Source organism: Cetorhinus maximus, chromosome 8 (assembly GCF_964194155.1).
Source record: "Cetorhinus maximus chromosome 8, sCetMax3.hap1.1, whole genome shotgun sequence".
In the NCBI taxonomy this organism is placed as follows: Eukaryota; Metazoa; Chordata; class Chondrichthyes; order Lamniformes; family Cetorhinidae; genus Cetorhinus; species Cetorhinus maximus.
The window spans coordinates 8,822,610-8,837,625 of record NC_135886.1 but is presented as its reverse complement, the minus strand read 5'-3'; the positions used below and the strand labels follow the sequence as shown (position 1 = coordinate 8,837,625).

The following is a 15,016-nucleotide window of genomic DNA, read 5'->3' as shown; positions in this document are numbered from 1 at the left end:
CTTGGATAGATTGGAGAAGCTGGGATTGATCTCCTTAGAGAAGGTTGAGAGGTGATTTGATAGAGATGCTCAAAATCATGAGGGGTTCTGGACAGAGAAGATAATGAGAAGCTGTCCCCACTGGCAGAAGGGCCGAAAACTAGAGCATTAGTCTAAGGCATTTGGCAAAAGAATCAAAGGTGACATGTGGAAAAACTTTTTTTATGCAGCGAGTGGTTAGGGTCTGGAATGCACAGAGGGTGTGGCGGACACAGGTACAATCGTGGTTTTCGAAAGGGAATTGGATAAGCATCTGAGGAGAAGCGATCTGCAGAGTATCAGGGAAGGTGCAGGGTGAGTGAGAGGCGAGCTGAGTCGTTCTTGCAGAGAGCTGGCATGGGCACAATGGGCCGAACTGCCTCCTTCTGTGCTGTAACCCTTCTGCGGGCAGAATTTTTCGCTTAGCGAACGGGCACGCGCCCGACCCGCTCGAGCGTGGAATAACGTGTGGTGACATCGGGCGAGCGTCCCGACGTCATCATGCACTCGTCGGCAGGCAGGCGCAAGGGTAGGAAGCGTGCCCGCCGACGTTTAAGAGGCCTATTAAGGCCCTTAAAGCTGTAATAAACGGAGATTTTTTGTTTCCTGTCCAACTTTACAGTTGACGGGCGGGCAAAGAGGTCAGGCGGCCTTTGCAATTTTCAGGAAACCTCATCCACGGGCGGGTTGAGGTTTCTGTTATCAAATAAAAAAATTAGAAATGTCTGGACAGAATTTTCGTCTTGTACATGTCCAGGTGACTGATTCTGATTTTAAAATCTGCTTCTGTTGCATTTAAATTCTGCAGCTCCCTGAGACAGCTCTCTGCCTTTAGGGAGCTTTCATTCCGCGCTCCACTGCGCCCACGCTGACATCAGCGCCTGGCCTCCTCCCGCCCCCCGCCCCGGCAGCGCTGAGCCTTTCAGCACGTGTTTCACGCTGGGCCGGCCGTTAATTGGCCAGCGTGAAATCATGGTCCAGGGCTGATCGCGGTCAGGGGTCCACTCCCCGGCCGCTCCCGGGCCCACCAATCGCGGGCGCCCACCCAAACTAAAAAACGTGACCTACAGTTCTGATGGTTCTCCAACACGTAACTGCCCTACCGTTTCGAGGGAGGTTTGTCCCAGTAAGCTAAATTGCAGTCATTTTATAATATCTGCTTATGTGACTGGATTTATAAGAGCGTGCACTAAATTAAAACTGGATAATAACACTTAATTTCAATCATTTCCCTTAACAGCGATCAGAGACAGGAGACTCGTATCCCATCTGTCGTGACTGGTGATTGATACATTCTCATAATCCGATCCTCATTAGAAAGCTTTCTCTTACAAGATGATTATCTCAATTGGGAGACTGTTGGACGACCGACATTCTGCACATTTGATGTGCCGTTCGTGACGCACACGATTAGAAAATAAGGGATTTTTGTGTCAGAAGGGAGACATTGCAAAGTGGTTGCCTGAGTAAGCAAAGAACGACTTATTTAGCACAAAGCATCAGGCTAAAATTAACTTATTTAGTATGAGTTGTTGTAGTTCAGAGTGCGCAGAGCTCTCAGTACTTTGAGAAACAGCCCGGTTCTGTTTGGACCAACATCTGTTAGAACTGTAACAGACAATTTGCAAAGCCTTTTTTTCCAGCCCAATTAGTCAACTTTGTCTGAGCAAAAACATCCCCAGCTACTTCACAGTAATGCTATCCAGCGAAGTTTGATAGCGAAAGGAGATGTTAGGGCAGGTGACCAAAAGGTTTGTCAGAGGTAGGTTTTTAGGAACTTCAAAGGAAGAAAGAGAGGTAGAGACCTGGAGAAGGTCTAGCGAGGGAATTGCAGAGCTTAAGGCCCAGTTGGCTGAATGCATGGCCGCTAAAAACAGGGAGAATGAAACTGGTGTGGGAGCCTCTGATTGGTACAATGGGCCTGGAAAGGAGGAACACCCCCCCCTCCTTTCCTGGCCAACAGCCTGCAGAGGCAGTAGTTTGCAAGGTTGGGTGTATCAAGGTGTTGAGTTTTGAGGAGAGGGGTGATAATGGGAGATTTGAAGAAGAGGGATGGAGAGAGCCTGCCAGGCTGCACTTGGGCACAGGCCTCTCCCACTGCTTATTAAATCTGCGTGATGGTGGGATGAGGCTCTTCATTAGGCATTAATTTCCACTTAAGGGCCTCAACTAGGCCACAGTGGATGGCCCACCCGAAGCCTCCCCCGTTGCTCATAAATTTGCAGCAAGGGCAGGGGTGGGTGGCAGGCAGTGGGCACAACACCGGTGGCATGGTGCCCCATTTTACATGTCCAGCCACCTGCTTTCCCGCCCACGAGTGGCCCACAAGATCCATCCCTGTGTTTTCTGAAGATGTTGATGAGGGGCAGGATGTGATGAGGAATAGGAGGGGTCAGGATAGACCTTGGGGGAGAACAGTGCAAGAGCAGGAAGAGAAGCTAGTGCAGGTGATATTCTGGCTGCAAACTGGTCAACAAGGAAGTGTAGCATTGATGAGAGCTATTTTGTTATTGTGGGAGGGGTAGAAACCTGACTGATGGGATTGAAACATGGAGATCCAGGAAAAATGGGCATGGGTTTGGGAGATAACAGCACGTTCAAGAACTTTGGAGGGGAGATGGGGTTGTGGTTTGCAAGGATGGATGGGTCAAGTGTTGTTATTTTGAGGAGAGGGTTGATGATGGCAAGTTTGAAGAGGAGGAGTTGAGAGACAACCGTGAACAATATCGGCTAACATGGGGAACAGGAGAGGAAGTCTGGTTTCCAGCAATTTATTGGGAATAGGGCCAAGGGAGTAGGAGGTTGGTCTCATGGACAAGAAGAGCTCAGACACAGCATGAAGGGAAATAGGAGAGAAACTAGAGGTAGGTGCAAGGGCAGAGAGGAGAATTAAAGGAAGTTGGCCTAGTGGGCTAGGGGGTAACAGCATAGGAAGCTGAATGGATGGTCCCAATCTTAGCAACAAAGAGGTCCATGAGCTCCTCACCTTTGGTTTTGGAGGTGAGGGTGGAAGGCATGGGTGAAGGGGTTAAAGAAGATGATTTGCAGTGGAGAAAAGAAGCCGAGGGTATTTTTTTGCATTCCGAGATGATTCTGGAACCATAAGCGGTCTTAGAGAGCAGGCTCGACAGTGCTTGATGAGGTCCCTCTGGATTTGGCGATGGGTAGCTAAACCAGCCGCCCACCGTATGCTTTCAGATCTGTGCCTTAGGAATTACACTTGACATGAAATTCTTCTATTGACTATCTCAATGCAGCTATTATCCCTTTTATGTTATGGGTTAATGCCTTTGCTAAAATAACACATAGAGGGAAATGATGTGAACCTGTTCCGTCATTTCGGCTACTGCATGGTATGCTGTAGATCCATATTGAGTACCATTGCACGGAGTCACTATATCACATTATCACCACAATTAAACTAATTACTTGCTCTGGGAAGAATGTATCCAAAATCCATTAATCTGTAATATTTCTGAATTCATTTAAAGAATAACTTCAAGCCTTGGCCTCCGGTTATAAGCCAGGAATGATTCAATCCAGAGCGCCTTAATTTGAAAGGAACAAATGTCAAAAATTACATCAGCAAGTCTGCCATTATTTACCATCATCCTTAACTGGGGAGGTGGTGGCAAAGTGGCATTGTCACTGGATTAGACAGAGTCCTAGGGTAATGCTCTGGGGACCCGGGTTTGAATACCACCACCACAGCAGATGGTGAAATTTGAATTCAATAAAGGTCTGGAATTAAAAGTCTAATGATGGCCATGAAACCATTGTTATTGATAGGAAAACCCACCTAGTTCACTAAAGTTTTTAAGGGAAGGAAATCTGCTGGCCTACATGTGGCTCCAGACCCAGTGTGGTTGACTCATAAAAATGCCCTCTGAATTAGGGATGGGCAATAAATGCCCACACCCCACAAATGAATAAAAAAAAAACTTGGGCTTGACTAGATCTCAGTCTGTTTTCAATCAAAAAGCCAGAAGTGTGAATCTTTCCAATTTAGTCCAGTCACACTAGAAAAAGCCTTCAATCCCTGCTTTCCCTTGTCAGTCATGTCTTTTAAATTTGACCTTGTCTGATGATTGTGAATTCAGAGCACTGAGTGGCTGAATACATCATTTGGTGTGGTCCTAAATAATCCAGGCCTGGATGGTCTCAGCTTTGATCCCTGCTCTTCGTTACATGATCTTATCTCAAATCAATGAGACAATTACAGAGCTATAATTTCTTCAGGTGAGGAAGGAGAAAAATTATTCACTCAATTTGGTTCATTTTTCAGCAGCGCCTCCCAAACCATCCATCTAGATGGGCAAGGGCAACAGTTCGTGGGAACTCCAAATTCCCCTCCAAGTCACATGCTATCCCAGCTTGGAAATATATCGCCATTCCTCCATCGTCGGTGGGTCAAAATCCTAGAACTTCCTACCTAACAGCGCTGTGGGTGTACCTACACCACATGGAACCTGCAGAGGTTCAAGAAGATCCACCACCACCTTCTCAAGGATGACCAGGGATGGACACTAAGTACCTAACTTACCAGTGACACTGAATTAATTATTAAATAAATCCTGGTTTTTCGAGAGCCTTATTTTTACAGCTATCGATAGGATTTTCAGTTGAAATTTCCACACCTCTCCTTTGAAGAACTGGAGAAATGGTGTCAGCCAAACTAGGAAAGTCTAGTATCGTTAACACATCGATGCTGGCTCTGGGGGTTAGTTCTAACTGTTACAGCGGCAGCACAGTTTCTTCAGTGTTTTTATAAGGTTTTGATTTTAAAAAAGCAGCAACAGCATTGCCAGAACATGACTGTGGCCTCGCAACCTCCCTCATTTAGTGACAAGGGCAGATCTTTTGCTCCACCAGATGACACTGCTCCAGCCGCCTAATCTTTCTTCATAGCCCACATTCTCCATATTACATTCTACACAACAACCTCCAAATCAGCTCTTTCCCTGCAATTATCATTCTTCTATAAAGCAGAAACATCTCAACCTCGCATTTCAGAGAAGCAGCCTTTACAGCTCAAGGATACAGACACTTTCCACGAGGAATGGGTGAACTAAATTTTAATAGTATTAAAATTCCTCTCCCCCAACACTCCCTTTTCCAAACACCACTCAGCTCTTCCATATCAAGTTCCAAAACAGCAAGATGCATAGTTATGAGTTTGTCCTGGTTTTGTATCACAAGCTTCTTTATTTGGCATGTATTGGGCTGCTGGGTAGATCTCAGCAATTTAAGGCACATGTACTGTTCTTTCAATCTAAGAATGTGCTGGAAGATATAACAACCTTGCATCTGGATTTCCCACAATTAAAAATATTCTGATCACCGCAACCAAATTTTGGATCCTCTGATGATATCATGTCTGAAAACACTTATTACTGGATGTGCTTTTTCATTTGAGATCTCTACAAGCTTCACAAATACTAGATTCTAATTGGGTCCAAGTTGTTAGCTGCACATCCAGATTCTATTGCAACATCGCTGATCCCCTCAATGGGAATCTAATGTTATATCTTTACTCATTCTCTCAAATTCAATTCTGCCTTAAAACTCAACTTAACCTCTTGATGCAATTATGGTTTGTTTTAGTATCACCCTGAAAGTTATCCTATGTCCAGTCCCAACTCAACACCGTCCGTATCTTCTCCCGATATATTCCAGCAATTTCCCGGTCCTACCTCAAAATTACCCCCATCCTCGCTGACGCTAGTACCACCTGACACAGTCTTGCCTCCATATCGCCCTTAATGTTTAGGTATGTTTCCTCACATCCATCCTTAACTCAGCACCACTAATCTGAAACTAGTGTCTCCCCTAAAACAGTTCTTCGTTCTAAGAGATGTTAGCGTTTATCTAATCTTCGAAGACCTGTGAAATGTTCTACTAATGGTCAGGGTGGGGCAGATGTCACCCTTGTAACAAGAGGTAGGTTTTAAAATGCTCATCTTTAAAAAAAAATCTTTCCATAGCATCGCCCCTCCCTGGGCTGAATTTCACACGTCCCCAGCAAACATGTTTCCCTTTGTAGTGGGGCGACGGGGGTGGGGGGGAGGTGGGGAGGGTGGGAGGGGAGGGTGGGGGGAGGTTGGGGGCCGTGGTGCTGGGGGCACATAAACCAGGGTGGGCGCCCATCCCGCCGCCTTCCCGCCCACCCCCATAATACAGGCAGCGGATGGGCACCGAAATCGGCAGCCTGTCCGCCATATTTAAATGAAGAATTAAGAGTCAACTAGGCTTGTGATTATATCAATTGACCCTGATAACACGCTGCCCACATCATATAACGTTTGTTGTGGGAAGCAGGGCGGGAGTGGGGAAGCCCAATTTTTAAACTGAAATGGTTGAAAAGTGGCAAGTTGGGGAGGCGGGGTGGGTCTTCAGGGTCTGTCCTTTGGCGATTGTGGGGCAGCCCCCCCACTTAGTTTGAACCCCCACTTTCTTCCTACCCGCTCCCTCCCTTAGACACAAACCCTCCGCCCACCCCACTGCCCCGCTCCCTAACCAACCCAACCCTCCCAGCCCAAGACTGGGAGCTGCTCCGTGGATCCAAAGCCTTGGGGTCCTCTCTTCACCAGCAGTCCCAGCACTGGCCACTGACGCCTTTCTGGCATTGACGGGACTGAGGGAGCTGCCGGCCAATCGGATTGTCCAACAGCTCCAGAGGGCGGGACTACGTGGAAGTCCCAATTGGCCCTCGTTAATCAGCCTCATGGCGCTTTATGGCACCGGGCGGGCTGTCATGCAGCATGTTTTTGACTCGATGGGCCGAAGGGCCTCTTCTGCACTGTGTGATTCTGTGATTCGGTGATTCTGTGATATGTTGGCTCCACTCTGACGTGGTTTCCAGGGTGGGTGGGGGCGCGGCATGTGCCATTGGTACACCCCTCACCTGTGTTATCCAGCTCCCTCTTTCTGTAACCTCTTTCAGTTTCACACCCCTCTGAGATCTCTGCACTGCCCCAATTCTGGCTCTTGTGCACTCTGGTTTTAACTGCCCCACTGTGCCTTCAGCTGCATTACTAGTGCACTTTCTACCTCTATCTCTCTCCTTTAAGGCGCTACTGAAATCCTACCCCTTTGATAAAGCTTTTGGTCACCTGTCCTAATCTCTCCATTTGTGGCTCAGTGTCAAATTTTCTTCGATAGTGCTCCTGAAAGTGCCTTGGGATTTTTCACTCCATTAAAGGTGCTATATAAATGCAAGTTGCTGTTTTTTTAGATGCCCTGTAACACAAATCAGTGTCGATGTAATCTCCTTCTCAAGCTTCAGCCAACTAAAGGGGCCAAAGAGGAATTTTCCAATTTCTTTTCATAATTGGACTGGGACTTTAACCGGATTGTCGCCTCTCCCAGGAGGTTTGGATAGGTGGGGAGTCTATATTATGATGCACAGGGCATCACAGCTACATGGGGGCAGCCTAAGTGGGTCTGAAGTTTCCTGTCTGACATATTCCTACATTTACAAAAGCAAAATACTGTGGATGCTGGAAATCTGAAATAAGGACAAAAAAAACTGGAAAAACAGGCACCATCTGTGGAGAGAGAAACAGAGCTGACGTTCCAGTTTGATGGAGGGCCTGTACTAGGGCGGAGGTCAAGAGAGATCAAATAACATAAGGTTTCATGATGCAGCCGCCAAAGAGGATGTTAATGGATATAGTGAAGAAACAAAGGTTGTGTCCAAATGAGGCATGAATTATTGCATGAAAAACCATTTGAATGCAACATGAAGGGATAAAGAAAGGAATAAGATGAAGACCAAAAAGAAAAAAAAAACCACGTTGTGACCTATAGTTGTTGACTCAGTGTTTCGAAGGCTGTAGAGTGCGAGTCGAAAGATGAAACAAAAGCAAAATACTGCGGATGCTGGAAATCTGAAATAAAAGCAGAAAATGCTGGAAAAGCTCAGCAGGTCTGACAGCGTCTGTGGAGAGGAAGACAGAGTTAACGTTTCGAGTCCGTATGACCCTTCTTCAGAGCTGAAGAGAAGGGTCATGCGAACTTGAAATGTTAACACTTGTTTCTCTCTCCACAGATGCTGTCAACTCTGTTTTTCTCTCAAAAGTTAAGCTGCTGTTCCTTGAGTTTCCCCTTTGTTCTCCCTGCCCCATCCCCCTTCTACTGGCTTAAAGACTCTTACGTTTCTAACTCTCTTCAATTCTGACGAAAGGTCATCGACCGGAGATATGTTAACTCTGTTTCTCTCCAAAGATGCTGTCTGACCTGCTGAGTTTCTCCGCCACTTTTTGTTCGTATTCCCACATTGATTTATCATTCTCTATTACACAACTTACTCATCCTCTTTGTCCATGTGCATTAGTTAAGACAACACAACCATGCTCTCTCACAGGATGGCACATTCCTCAGTTAGTTAACCAGCAACAGACTACTTACTGTATTAGATACAACTACAGTTGGTACAATACAGTCATATGCTTACCGCTGGACACTGTCACTGTCTATTTCTGTGTCAAGTTTCTCTACCAATATATGTATATCATGTGCCTGTATACTCTGTCAGTATATCTATATTTTCCCTGCGCAACTATGCTTGTGTGGATTTTGCAAAGATTATTTTGTTATAATCCTTCATTTCCTCCAGGAAATTCTCTCCACTAAAGTACAAGGGAAATCCTTTTAGTGCAGAAGAAACCTCCATCTCCCTGAATATTAGACATCAGCAGCTCACAGATTTCTCGTGTAAAATGAAACCATGTCTGCAAAATTGTCTAGCTGGCCATCTCAGAAGCCTTTTAATAAGGTGTGTAGCTTTGAATATCAGGAGCTGGATTTGGTCTGGTTTCCATTTCAAGGTAGAGTACAAGAGAGGCTCAGGCTTTAATGGGAGAGTAAGGGGTTCTACAGGAATGGGATTTAATGGGCAGTTAGAGTTCTGGAGGGAGACGGACTTTGATGCAAGTTGGACTCCCAGGCAGATGGATTTTGCTGGGAGAGTGAGAATCCAAGAAGGGTGGCCTGAAAGTCTATTTTTTAACTGGTGTTTTTTCATAAATAACTTTAAACTTTGTGTTAGAAATTGACCCAGTAATAGGTACGAGAATGTAAATATTTATCACCCTTAACTTTCCTCTCCAAAAAGGCAGAATAAGCAAAGGACAGAACCCAGAAAAGGCACGGAAAGAGAAATGAGGCAACCTTCTCCAATTAAATACCAAATTCAGACTCTGAACTCACCAACTATCTGGTCTAATTCTGAGAGAGGCTAAAATTCCTAAACTGACTTTAGAAAGCATAAAATGGAGACCATTACTGTCCTTCACATTTCATACAGTGTCTGTGGTCTGAACTGAAATTGGTAGATGTGTCAATCCTCTCCTTTCTCCCTCTCTCCTGGCTATTCAGTCTACCGTGATCCATTAGCGATCTTAAAATTGATAGATTCTGCAATCCTCTATACCTGCATCAGCCTTTCAATACTAAGACTGCTTTTGTTTAACATTCATCCTGGGGTAAATGTGTCCCTTTACACAGCAGTTTCCAGATTTTATATGCCTCCTCACTCTCTAGAAGGATATTAATTTACCGACCACTGCTGCCAGTGCAGTTAAGGAGATAGCTATTCAGCGATCTTCTCAATCCCATTCACATTCTCCCAACCTTGCCTTAGCAAAGCAAAAGGCATGTCCATAGCAAAAAAGAACTTATACTTATATAGTGCCTTTTATCACTCAAAGATGTCCCAAAACACTTATAGGAATAATGGCAGCCAATTTACACACATCAAGGTCTCAGAAATAACAATGTAATAACAACCACAATCCATTTCAGTGATGTTGATTGAGGGATAAACATTGGCCAAGGCATTGGGGATAACTCCCCAGGTATTCTTTGATTACTGCTATATAGTCCACTCCTTCGATAGCATTTTCCAAGTCAACACTGTCTCCAACTAGAAAACTAGAAGGACATGGGCAGCATACGCATGGGAACACCACAACCTGCAAATTCCCTCCAAGTCTATCCTGACTTGGAAATACATCACCGTTCCTTCACTGTTGCTGGGTCAAAAACCTGGAATCCCCTCCCTAACAGTACTGTAGGTGCTCCTGCACCACATGGGCTGCAGCTATTTAAGAACGCGACTTACCACCACCTTCTCAAGGGCAATTAGGGAAGAGCAACAAATGCTGGCCTTGCCAGTGATGCCCACCTCACATGAGCAAATGAAAAACAAGCATGGCAAACAGAGCCTCAATTTAATGCTTCATCGGAAAGCACAGCACTGGAAGTGCCAGACTAGCCTTTGTACTCGGGCTTCTGGAGTGGGGTTTGAATCTGCAACCTTGAGAATTGGGAGCAGCACCCACACAGCCACATCTGACATCAATCTATAGGTCAGGTTTGGGTGAATACTGCAAAATTGCAACTTCACAACTATGCAAACTGTAAAATGTAGTTTGCTTTCAAAGATGCCCGAATAGATCCCAGGTGGAGAAGCCATCTCGAGGAGGTAGCTTTGGCTTTGCCCTGGAGTGTAACACAAATGTATAGAACTCCGTGACCAGTGGGCGATACAGAGCTGTTGGGATAACTCAGAAGCACTAGCCCAATATTGCTCTATACCAGTCTCAATCTAGTATGTGGAGAATGACAAACGTGTACCTTTCTAGCGTAGTTTATTAATCAACTCACACTGCTATTCCATGTCCTCACATTTACTCAGTCAGCTGTTTTTTCTGTCTGTACACAGTGGGATTGAAAATCGAACTTGGGATGCCCAGGAATCGTTGTTGTTACCTTTCAGGCCTTTGAAACTTTGCACAGGGTTTTCCCACGGAAATCATTTTCTCATTAGATGGGCTGAAGTTGCACTCTAATCTACTTCAGCAGAAAGGGGTCAAAACACCAGTAAATAACTGGATTCTGCATCCAGGACCGGGACAGAATTGGAGCGTGAGCGTCTCAGCTGCTGTTTGTTCAGTCACAAACTACAAACTTCTAAAATGTCATCACAACTTTTTCTATTTTGCGAGCAACAGGAAATAAAAGGCTTGCATTTAAAAAGCGCCTTACACAACCCAAGGGTGTCCCAAACAGCTTTACAGCCAGTGAAATACTTTTGAAGTGCAGTCATTGTTGTAATGTCGGAGTCCCAGATGGAAAAAAACAGTTCAGACCCGTGCTCTTATTTCTCGGTTTTTACTGGTGTTGCATTTTAAGGTATAAAAGACCAGTTCAGACCCGTGCTCTTATTTCCCAGTTTTGACTGGTGTTCCATTTTAAGGTGTACAAGACCAGTTTGGACCAGTACCCTAATTTCCCAGTTTTTATTTATTTTTTCCTTTGGGATTGCATCATTAGTGCCAATCTTCAGCGGCGAAAACAGCCCTTTGCTCCCCTCCATCCCAAAGCAATAAAAAAGTTTGTCAACCATATCCTACTCAAGCTGCTGCTCTGTCATGTCCTTGAATAAAGCACACGAGACCAGGAGGATCCCCAAATGACTACATAACCACTGTTTTCTGATCTCGCTTTTGCACCTGGTGGTGGTCACATTTTTGCTGCTATAACAACAGTCACTGAGCTGCAAGTTAATGTAGTGGCCTCAATTCTAAATGGTGAGGGATGGAGTTGGAATAGGGCAGGTGAAGTAGGGGAAGGCAAAGGCAGCAGCAAACTGCCCAGGTCCCAGTAGCTTGAGGCCCGCGTGTGGTTTTAACAAATTCAGTGCCCCTCCTGCCACCCTCCTTGACCCCCAGTCAGTTTCTTGGCTGAAACCAGTGGGACCAGTGGACAGGGACAGCAAGTCCCACAGCAAGAGGCTGTGGCAGGGGGACTGACAAACAAACTCCTGGCTCTCAGGTAAGGTATGGGGAAGAAGGGTCTCACAATTGGACTTAGTGGAGGTGTAAGTGACTCCTAGACCAAGAATCATCGAATAGTACAACATAGAAGGAAGCCATTCAGTCCATTGAGTGGGCTCTGGTTCTTTTGAAAAGCAATCCAGTTAGTCCTGCTCCCCTTCTCTTTCTCCTTCAAGCATTTAATTAATTTCCTTTCAAACGCTCTTATTGTATCTGCCCCTACCATCCCATCAGATAGCCCATTCCAACTCCTAAACAAGCCCTAATCCTTGTATTGTCTCTGTTTATTTTTGACAATACCTTAAATCTCCCTCCTGTTGTCAAATATTCAGACACTGGAAACAGTTCCTTTTTATTCTCACTATCTAAACCCTTTGTGATTTTAAACACAACAAGTACTAAACTTCCCATTTGATGCCCAGTGCAGCACTCTTGGCCGACACTTAACCGTCAACAAAGATTGCTAAAACAGATGATGTGGTCATTATTGCTATTTGTGGGAGCTTGCTGTGCGTGAATTTGCTGGCGTGACTCCTACACTGAAATAATGACTACTTCCTGCCAATATTTACAATTAATTAACCATCTTCATTGTATTACCTTTCTGACATTACAACAGTGATCACACTTCATAAATACTTCATTGACTGTAAAGTGCCATAGGACGTCCTGAAGCCATGAAAAGCACTATATAAAACAAGCCCTTGCCTTCTTCCTGCTTAAGAAAGATACGTAGAAGTGATGGGCAAGGGAACAATCTGATTGCTGGGGTTAGATGACCACTAAAGTATGAAGGAAGTGAGCAGCTTATAACTATCAGACCCTGAGGATTTATTGCAGGCCTGAAATCAGTGCAGAGTGCCCATAGTTTTTGTGTAAGGGATCGTTATTGTGCTTAGGGCTAATTTCTGTATTGATGTGACCATCAGTGCCATGTGGTGTGGCAGAGGGTGGGGGCTGATTGGGGGGGGAAGTGGGGTAGTGGCTGTTGATTCATCCCACAGCGCCCGTGTGTAATAACGTGTGGTTGTTTCAGGTTGAACTGAGACACAAAATTTGGGATTGATCCACAGGTAATGTTTCCAAGCTCAGGAGGTACTCCAAAATGGATTTAAATGGCACTGCAGTCTTCCTTTTGGATTTTTTTGATGTTGTGATGATGGGAAGGTTAAGTAGACGTGTGCGTCGTGGATTGCAAGAGTTATGTATTGGGCCACATTAGAAAACAAAGCCAATTGGATCGATAAACGTAAGGTGAAGATGCAACCTGTGTGGAACAGCATGAACCACTTGGGCTGAATGGCCTGTTTCTCTGCTGTAACTACGGGATAAGTATAGGCTCGATTTACAGCCAAGGTAACAATAAAGGTATTTCTTTCTCTGCCCGGGTGGAGTGGCTCTCATGAAAAGGCCTGGAATTCTTCGGGATTCTCATAGGAAAAGGTGGGACACGGGGTACGGATGACAAGGTATGGAACCTTTCCTGTGACCACGCAGGAAACTCCCCATTTCCCTCATGACTGGCCTGTGTCCTCTGCTGTTCCAGGGTAATCACTGATGGGTTTGATTGCATTGTTTGATACATTGCCATAATTAAATCTCCAAAATCATATTGGGATTTAAAGAAAAGGAGACAGCAATCAGCCTGGTGTCAGTCGCGTATTTTTATGAGGCTTGCAAGCCAAAATTTCTCTTTGCAGAGACTCGGGAGTGATGATGTCATCACTGTACATTTAACGTCAATGTTGTTGCCTCAAGCCAGGTGTACAGACCATCCTGTTGAGGGGGAGGGAGAGAAGGAGAGAGAGAGAATGAAAGAGAGGGAGAGAATGAGAAGGAGTGGGAGAGAGGCAGATAAATGAGAGAGACGGTGAGAATGAGAGAGGTGGGGGGGTGGAAGATGATAGAGAGAGTACGAGAGACAGGACTGGAGAAAGCGAGGCAGATAAATGAGAGAGATGGAGCAAGGACAAGAGAGAGGCAGAAAGAGAGGGAGAGAGAAAGAGAGAGAGTGAATGAGAGAGAGGTGAGAATTAGAGTGAGAAAGTGAGAACGAGAGAGGCAAAAAGAGAGCAAAAGAGAATGAGAGGTGGAAAGGGAAGGCAAGAGTGAGTGAGAAGGAGAGAGAATTGGAGGGGCATGAAGAGAGGGAGATGAGGAGAGGGAGAATGAGACAGAGGGAGAATGAGAAAGAGAGAGGGAGAGAGAGGAAAGCCTGGTTGTTGCATATAACGGAACAGGTGCTGTAGTGGATGCTGTACAAACGCTGACAAGGTAGAAACTGGTCCTGCCTTTTCACCCAGCTGTTTATTGCAGGCTAACGCCAAAATGTACACTGGACAGACACAGGGGCCTTTAAATATAACAAACACTCCCAACAAACGCTTCACTTCTGCGCTTGCTTTCTCAATGCTCCCTGATACTGTGCACTGCAGCTCATCCCAGCAGCAGATCAGTGACACTGATACAGGGCTGCTGCTTTAGATAAGCATTAAAGAGAAAATCAGATCTGTTCAGTAAGAGCATCGAATTGAAAAGATCACCCTACCTTTTTTTTTGTCAAGATCTTGAGCATCAAAGAACTCCAGCTGCACTCGCGTGTCCTTGAAACAGATTAACAGCCCTTCTGGGTCTTTTTTTTCTCGATTTCCCCCTTTCCTGAAATGTTATTCAGAACCCTTTGCATGTGTTCCACCAGCACTGCAGCAACTGCACTAGGGTGTGCTCCTCCTCTTCCAGTAAACGTAGCAGCTCCTGGGAGCTTTTCCATTCGTTCAGCTCCAGGACCACTGAGAGGAGCCCTTCATACATGATTCATGTATTGACAGTTTTCACAGTATTTTGTTTCTCTCTCTCTCTCTCTTTCTCTCGGTTGCTCTATATCTCACACTCCCCCTCTCATTCTCTCAATCACGTTCCTCTATCTCAAATCCCTCTCTCACACACTCGCCTCTCTCATGTTCCCTCTCTCTTTCGTGCTCTCTCATTTTCACGCCCTCTCTTTCACATTCCCTCTTTCTCTCACACTTCCCCCTCTCTCTTACACACTCTCTCATACACAAATTCTCTCAGGCACACACTTTCCCATACACACACTGTCACAACCCCCCTCTGTCTCATACTCCCCCTCTCTCTCATACACTCTCTCCCTCAGACAC

General features: G+C 45.4%; 1 protein-coding gene across 1 annotated transcript in view; it reads right to left on the bottom strand.

Annotated features, from left to right (window-relative positions):
* cntn2 (contactin 2) overlaps nt 1–14,532 on the bottom strand; it is a 170,931-nt gene extending 156,399 nt beyond the window's left edge. Inside the window, exon 1 of the mRNA XM_078546404.1 lies at nt 14,407–14,532. The gene's annotated coding sequence lies outside the window, so the exon portion shown is untranslated. The remainder of the gene's footprint in view (nt 1–14,406) is intronic.
* Between the last annotated feature and the right edge of the window lie 484 nt (nt 14,533–15,016).